The sequence below is a fragment of the Acomys minous genome (genome assembly GCF_964271855.1).
Source record: "Acomys minous genome assembly, chromosome: 16".
Classification (NCBI taxonomy): Eukaryota; Metazoa; Chordata; class Mammalia; order Rodentia; family Muridae; genus Acomys; species Acomys minous.
The window spans coordinates 24,053,288-24,061,545 of NC_140498.1; the positions used below are offsets into that span (position 1 = coordinate 24,053,288).

General features: G+C 43.0%; 1 long non-coding RNA gene across 1 annotated transcript; it reads left to right on the forward strand.

Annotated features, from left to right (window-relative positions):
- Positions 1-1,047: 1,047 nt before the first annotated feature.
- Positions 1,048-6,666, forward strand: LOC311586254. Its single transcript, XR_014775499.1, has 2 exons — positions 1,048-1,338; positions 6,386-6,666. It is a non-coding gene; the product is annotated as an uncharacterized lncRNA (long non-coding RNA).
- The last annotated feature ends 1,592 nt before the right edge of the window (positions 6,667-8,258 follow it).

Consider the following 8,258-nt stretch of genomic DNA (forward strand, 5'->3'; position numbering starts at 1 on the left):
AAACCCATTAAAAAAAAAACTTTAATGCTTTTGTTTTATTTTGCTTTCACATTTTATGCAACTTGATCTCATGTAGTCCAGGCTGATAATGAACTTGATAGTTAGCTAAGGATGACTTGCACGTGTTGGTTGGATGACCAGGAATAAGCTATAGGACTAGGCAACTGAAGCTTTTGTTGCTGGGACATGAAAGATGCAGAATGTCAGTGTCCAGTACGCTGAGAGTAATGAATCCTGTCAGATCTGATCCAGCATCAGTGTTCAGTTCTTTTGTTCTGAAAACATATACTTTCTCATGAGAATTATACAGTCTTAAAATTATAAATATATGAGACGTGCATGATGCACAGAACAAGTAAGGCTGGTTCTCTGCTCTTCATATGAGCAGAAGAAAAACATTTGTAAGTCTTCATTCATGCAGTAAAAAGAGTGACATCTAGTAATAAATCACATGGACTCTGTAACCAACAAGAAGCATTGTCTATGCATAGACAATTCATGTCTCAGCCAGTCCCAGCGCTATTCCCATGTAGTGAGATTAGCAATATAAGTTACGTACTAGTTCTTAACCATTTTTGTTTTGTTTTGTTTGTTCTGTGCTTTTGTTTTACTTTCAGTTTTTATGCAACTTGATCTCAGGTGTTCACACTGGCAAAGAACTTGCTAGTTAGCTAAGATGGGGTTTGCAAGTGTTGCTTGAGCTCCCAGGAATAAGTTGCAGGAAGAGGCAACACTGTTGTTTTGTTGTTATTGCTGTTGTTTTAAGTAGTTTATTCAGAATACATCTCAATTGTTATCCCCTCACTTGTACCTTCCCATTCCCTCATCCCTCTGTCTCTTTATTTCCCTCCCCTAGGTCTGTGACAGAAGGGGACCTCTTCCCCTACCATATGATCACAGCCTGTTAGATCTTATCCTGGTAGTCTGCTTACCCTTACTCTGGGTGCCACCAAGCTCCCCCCCTCCGACCCATCCAAGGAGGGGTGGTCAAATAAGGGCCACCAGAGTTCATGTCAGAGTCAGTCCCCACTCTCCACACACCTGTGGAGAATGTGCTGTCCATTGGCAGGATCTGATTAGGGGGGCTAGGTTTGCTGCATGCATTGTCCTTGGTTGGTAAAGTAGTTTGAGCAGAACCCCCTGGGACCAAATCCATTATCCTTGATGGTCTTCTTCTAGGGTCCCAGGATGTTCTGGATCTCTGGGTCCTTCCCTCTCTCCATTCTCCCATACTTCTCTCACCAGGAGTCACAACAGGAAGTCCCAGGATCTATCCCAAACCCCAACTAAATGAAGATTCTTAGAGGACATCATTGTTGGGCTAGTGTCCAATTATAAGTGAGTATACACCATGTGTATCTTTCTGGGTCTGGGTTAACTCACTTGGGATGATCATTTCTAGTTCTATCCATTTGCCTGCAAATTTCAAGGTTTCCTTATTTTTAGTAGCTGAGTAGTATTCCATAGTGTAAGTGCACCACAGTTTCTTTATCCATTCTTCAACTATTACGAATAAGGCTGCTATCAAAGACCCAGAAATAAATCCACACACATATGGACACTTGATTTTTGACAAAGAAGCCAAATCTAATGGTACTGATCTAACTGGATATTTACATGTAGAAAAATGCAAGTAGATCCATATTTATCACCATGCACAAAATTTAAGTCCAAGTGGATTAAAAACCTCAACATAAAACCAGAGAAACTAAATCTGTTAGAAGAAAAAGTGAGGAAGAGCTTGTAACTCTTTGGCACAGGAGACAACTTCCTAAACAGAATGCCAACAGCCCAGGCCTTAAGGCCAACAATTAATAAATGGGGCCTCATGAGGCTGGTAAGATTCTGTAAGGCAGAGACACTGTCAATAGAACAAAATGACAGCCTACAGACTGGGAAAATATCTTCACCAACCCTACATCTGACAAAGGTCTAATATCCAAAATATATAGAGTTAAAAAAAAAAAAACACCACCAAACCAAATAACCCAATTAAGAAATGGGGCTCAGAAGTAAACAGAGAATTCTCAACAGAGGAATATCAAATGGCTGAGAAACACTTAAAAGAAATGCTCAATGTCCTTAGTCATCAAAGAAATGCAAATCCATGCACACCCATAAGAATGGCTGAGATCAAAAAAATCAAGTGACAGAACATGCTGGCAAGGATGTGGAGATAGAGGAAGACTCCTTCATTGCTGGTGGGAGTGCAAACTTGTACAAGCACTTTGGAAATCAATCTGACGCCTTCTCAGAAAACTGGGAATAGGGCTTCCTCAAGGCCTAGCTATTCCACTGCTTGGAATATACCCAGAAGATTCTCCACCACACAACAAGGACATTTGCTCAACTATGTTCACTGTTGTTTAACTTTGTCCTTTTTCTTTCAGTTAATGCTATCAAAGAGAAACCTTACATTTTCTCTAAGTATAAGACAACAGATATTTCATAGGCTTGAGATGTTAAGGCCACTGTAAGCCCTATGATGCACTGTCTCCTCTCCTACCCTTGGAATCTACTTTGTCTTCCATGACGATACTGTCGAATTTGGGGGAACATATTTAGTAGAAGAGGAAGTCTCAAAGTTGGTGGGAAAGTCACCTGACTATTTCAGATGGCATGCAGGCCTGTGTGGCACTTTCCAGGAGAGTCTGTGCAATTGCACGAGGCGCTCCTGTCTGTGTAGTTCATTCTCAGTGTAAGAACCTCAGCCACGGACACTTCCAGACCCCGTCCATGAGCTCCTTATTGACCTTTTCACATGACTGGGCAGAGAGTGGGAAACAAGAGTATGCCTGTAAGATTTCAATTGCTTAAAACATGGCTATCCAAAAGGATGACTAAGGTGTCTCTAGTGGCATGTGGCTACACTCAGCATTCTACAAGTCGGTAGCTAGCCTGGGATTCATAGCAGATTGTGTTTAATAGGAAAGATCACTTAGAATGTCTGTAAAAGGCCACAACTGTGTTCCCTTCCTCAGTCCAAAGTTCTTTATTCTCCCCTCAAGGACTTGTTCTCTAGCGGCCCATTAGAAAAATCTAGACTTCTTTGTTTCTTTCTGTGAACATTAGTTTCCCAATGTCATTCTAGCAGATTAAGCTAGGTGGGTGCATATACCAAACAGAGAATGAGAAGATCATCCCTGTGCAGTACAGGAAGGCGTTAACCCAAGGCGACCAGGGATGGTTCAGCTAAAAGCAGAAACAATATCCTGATTCGAAGAAAATACATGAGTGTTTCGGGTGACGTGCTTAATTTTTCGTTCAACTTTTTTCTCCACCTCCTACCCCATTTTAGGGCACATGCTTATGGAAAAGAAGTCCACCGTGACTACCCTGATTACCAGGGGCACCCAATGAGCTCTCCAAATGAAGCACCTCCCACAGCTGTTGGGATGGGCCAGCCATAAACACCAGCAGTCCTCCCCTAAAATTAATTCCTTTCAGTTCCATACTGATGTTTTTGTGTATGAGATGTATGCAAATGTGTGTCATACAGGTAGTCCATGAAATTATGGCAAGATACCAGCCTTTGTGATGAGACACTGCTATGTTGTTTTAAATGTCTTTCTACTCTATACTTAATATTAGAGGATGTAGCTGCTCTGCAGGTTTTTAAACCCCGTGTTTAAAAAAAAGTCAGCATTGTATTGTCTTGCGCATGATGTATGTGTAGTGGCAGGTGATGTGTCATGTCCCTGTGGAGGACCAAGGACAACATTGTGGAGCTGGTTCCTTCCTTCTGTCTTTCCTTCCATGGGTTCTGGGGATATCGCTCCAGTCACCAGGCATGCCTAACCCTCACTACACTGTCACAGTCCAATATACATACACAGTCATCCAGTTCTTAGCCTGGTTCCAGAACGCACATCTTCATGAGGTACCTCGGTTTGATGTTAGATAGCTGCCTCTTTAGACTTTCCACCATTGTGTTCTCTTACATTAGTAAGTAGGATTCCAATATGAACTATTTTTGCAAAATGCTTCTTAGTCAATCTGATGCCTATTAAACAAACTTTTCTACTACTTAATACTGAGGCCTGTGAGGTGCTGTTTAAGTTACAGTTTTGGGTGTGAGGCTCCCAGAGTCCTGAGTCTGCATCATAAATGAAATCTCTGCTCAGACCTGCAAGGTGACCTCTTGTTTTTCAGCCTCTCTCTCTGCAGCATGTTCCCCTTCCATGTCTCTAAGATGGGAGCTTTGCCAAACACAGTGGCCATGCATGCCAACAGTGAAGACAACATCTACATTATTGAAGGCAGTCCCTGAGCTGCAGAATGGGTCACAGTGGCCCTCTGTGGAGACTTCTGCCTGAGGTGACAGTGTGATGGATTTCCCAGAGTCAAGCGCCCTTTCCAGCTCTGGGACTATTTTCTGCGTTGGTTCTCTAGGCTGTAATGGAGAGGGTGACCCTGAGCTGGTTATACTCAACCTCATGGTTAACACTGTCTAATTCTCATATCAACACCGCCTCCGTGTCTCCACTCCCTGCAGCCCAGTCTCTCAAATGTGAACATTTTAGAACTTAGTGTTTCCTTTAGTCAACGTAAACATTGGTAATACAGGAAACAGACTTCTGTCTTGGTTGTTAAAACCATTAACAAGAGAGAAATAGGAACTAAAAGTAAAAGAATAAAATAAAAGTGAGGGTTGGTGGAGGGGGCATCCTGAATTTCGAAATTTTTCATGATCATGTTTTATCTATTTTACTGTAACTTGAAGTGTCAGTTCTCCTATCCTCCCCAAGGGGTAAAATCATGGGAACATGGAGGTCCTAATTTCCCTCTTAATCATAAATAGAACAGACTCATAATACCATCACCATACGTGGTCATACTTTCTTAAAGATCAGAAAAAAAGATTAGTATGGGATTAATCTTAAGATAAGCATGTGTGTATCATCTCAGGAGAAGTTCCCCTGGTGATTATGGACCGGGCAGACATCAGGGAAGAAAATGATGGACCAAGGGATTGAGTTCATTAGTGCTGCTTCCCTGCACTGCTGTCTCGATGCTCACTGTTCCTATGTTCACCCACTGAGCTCTGAAGTGGGTGCTAGAAGGAGGCAACACAGCAACGGAAGGAGAAAGGAGAGAGCAGGACACGGGATCTCTGCCTGAGAGAAGCCCTGTTCCAGGTGGACAGAGTTTGCGGCTACCACTGGTTTCCTTCAGAGTTCTAATTTTGTGATTGTCTTCATGGCATGTTTATATTTACATTTATTTCAGAAAGACAGAGCAGCCCCCTCACAGTGAATCATTTTGTTCAGTCAATGAAATATTTGGTCTTTCTAAGAGTTAACAAAGGCTGGGCTAGAGAGATGGCTCAGCGGTGAAGAGCACTGACTGCTCTTCCAGAGGATCAGGGTTTAATTCCCAGCACCCACATGGCAGCTCACAACTGTCTGTAACTTCAAGATCACAAAACACAAATGCACATAAAATTAAAAAAAATTAAAGAGCTAACAAAGGCTGTTATTGATATCTTCACCGCAGTTTGGTTATTGACAAGAGCAGACTGGCAAGAAAGATGGTGTTAATTTCCCTTTCAACCTGAGCAATCCAGGACCCTAGCTCAGAGACACTCAGCCCACAGTAGCCAAATGGGCTTCCCTCGTCTGCTTTAAAATGATTGAGTTTACTACAGTTTTCTGCTTCTTAAATATGAGGCAATTACACACCCCAGTGACAGCCTGATTTGTAGCTTTTCTAGAAAGATTTGTTAAGATCAGCCCTGAGTTCTAGAGCGGTGCGGCCACTAGATGGGGCCATTCATTCCCACACTTTCCTTCCTGCCTCCTTTCTCATCCCTGCCTGGTGGCTGCAGGGCTCTGAGCTTAAAGTGCCTGCCTGTTCTGCAGACTTCCTAGAGACATGAAGGGATGGGGTGGGAATCTGTCTTTCCCACCCAGCATTTCCAAAGTTTGCTTGAATTCAAGGACATGGTGACTAATGACTTTCTGTAGAACACTGTAGTGGGGGGGACGCAGTGGAAACATGTCATATATAGGACAGTACTGTCAGTAGTAACAACAGGATAATATGTCTGTTTCCCATCCATTTGCTGTTATCATTTGCACACTTACCTTGGCAGATGTGGTCATTGCCAATGAAAGGCTAGTTGGGAATAATCTTTTAGCAGTGAAGAACATTCCAGAACACAAGTCCTTACCCTACCAGATTTTGTAGTAATAGCCAGTTAGAGTTGAGTCACTGTTTTATATATATATAATTACAATCTATTTTGTATGTTGTCTGGTCTGTCTTTAAATTAACCATGTTTCCTTCTTATATAGTTGGTGTTTGTAATTTTGTTATGCTATAGGAAAAAAAAATCAACTGAACCGCTCTTTTTTTTTTCTTTTTTTTTTTTTTTTTTTTTGAGATTAGATCCGCAGCTTGCCTGGAACTCCTGTGTAGACCAGCCTAGCCTTGATCTCACAGAGATCCTCAGGCCTCTGCATCCTAAAAGCCGGGATTACAAGTGTGTGGCACCTTCATGCCCATTGTGACTAAACATTTAAATTTATGAAACTTTCCACATCTTCTGAAGCAACAGTCCTTTTCTGATATTTTGAGAGAACTGAAGGTGGGATATTGCCTAGCTCTCTGACTTCAGCAGTGTGTGCTTTCACTAATAAAAACTAAGTTTCTTCACTTTGGAAACTGATATGCCATTTATTTTTTCAAGGTTACCAGTTCACTTGGGCCAGATGTCTTTACCTTACTATGTGTGGGCTCACAGGACATGGGCAAATTGTGTTAACATTTGTCACAGTTTAGCCAGGTGCTAGGTAATCTAACCCAAGCTGAGGATAGAGCAGAGCCCACTTCTGAACTATACGCTTTTGAGAAGCACAGGTTAGCAGGGGGGAATAGTTGTAAAAAGGATGTCATTTCTGGTCCATTAATCTACTGATTAATTCCAAGGAAAGAGAGGACATCGTGACGGTACCTGGCTTCCCAACAATGACATTTGGGACTAGGAAGCTGGCATGGAGGACAAACTGAGAACTTAGCAGAATCTCTTGTCTGCAAACCAGTCTCACCCTGTCCTTGTGACTGTTAGAAGTGTCTGCTGAGGGACAATGCTACAGAGAACCTCTATGTCAGAGGGAGAAACCTTAGCCTCTGCTCAGGGACTGTCCCTAGGAACAAGTGATATTAAACCAAAGGCACGTGCTACCAAGTGAATCTCCCAACACTGAGGCTCCTGGACTGGAGGAAGCTGGCCTATTCAGAGAGGAAACTGTGTCCTCAGGACTAAAGTGTCTGTCTGCTGCCATCGAGGGAAGGAAGAAGGTGGGGATGAGTGAGACTGCAGAGGTCTGCACAGAGTCTCCCAGGGACTGGGTGACAAGGCACATAGGAGCACATCTTGAATAACATAGCACTTTAATATAGTAAAGATTTATCTGCGACATAGCACATGCTGTTTTAGAATACAGGAATTTGCTTCAGTGGCATGGTTTTAAGGTAGCTGGTTTAGTTTGGATAATGAGGTAGTAGGGGCAAGGCAGATTATTTGCATAGCGTCTTCTATTAGAGACTATAATAGGTTTTTCAGACAGGAAGGAAGGGGAGGGGTAAAGAGTGTGTGGTTATCTAAGCCTAAAAAGGAGCCTGGAGAAGGCCTGTGGGGTTGCAAACTTCACCTTACTCTGGGCCCAGCAGGAGCTGAGTCCAAATTTCTGGCTTTGAGGTGATGATATAGGAGTTATGACTGTCAATAGCTTGGTTTTGGGATGGAATTGTGGTTTAAGGGCTCGTCATCAAGGGCTCGTCAAGACCTGTAGTTTGCGACTTTGGCTGCTCAGCTCAGTCACATGGAGAACTGAACACTGTCCACTGATCCATTAACTGGGATCTGAGGATGTCCGCTGCTGATGCCCTGAGTGTTCAGTCTCTCTAGATGATTTCGTGTGTATGACTCAGACAAAACCACACTGACCTAGGGAGACTGAGAGGACAGAGGGAAGAATGCTTTTGTGGCGTCTGAATTAAGTCCTCTGGAAGAACACAAAATGCACAGAACAGAATGGGACAGTACCAGCAATGGGTGAGGCCGGGTGTACACCAAGTAGTGGAAAGGGCGTGAAGTCGGGGACAGCAGAGCTGCCTCACATTTTGGTTCCAGGAGGGAATATTGGGAACAAAGAGGTTGAATGTCCCCATGCCTTTGAGAGGCTCCTCAGGAAGCTGGTGAACAGCTGCTAGCTGACTCTGTCCTTGGGCCTTCAAAAACCATTAAAGAAAAA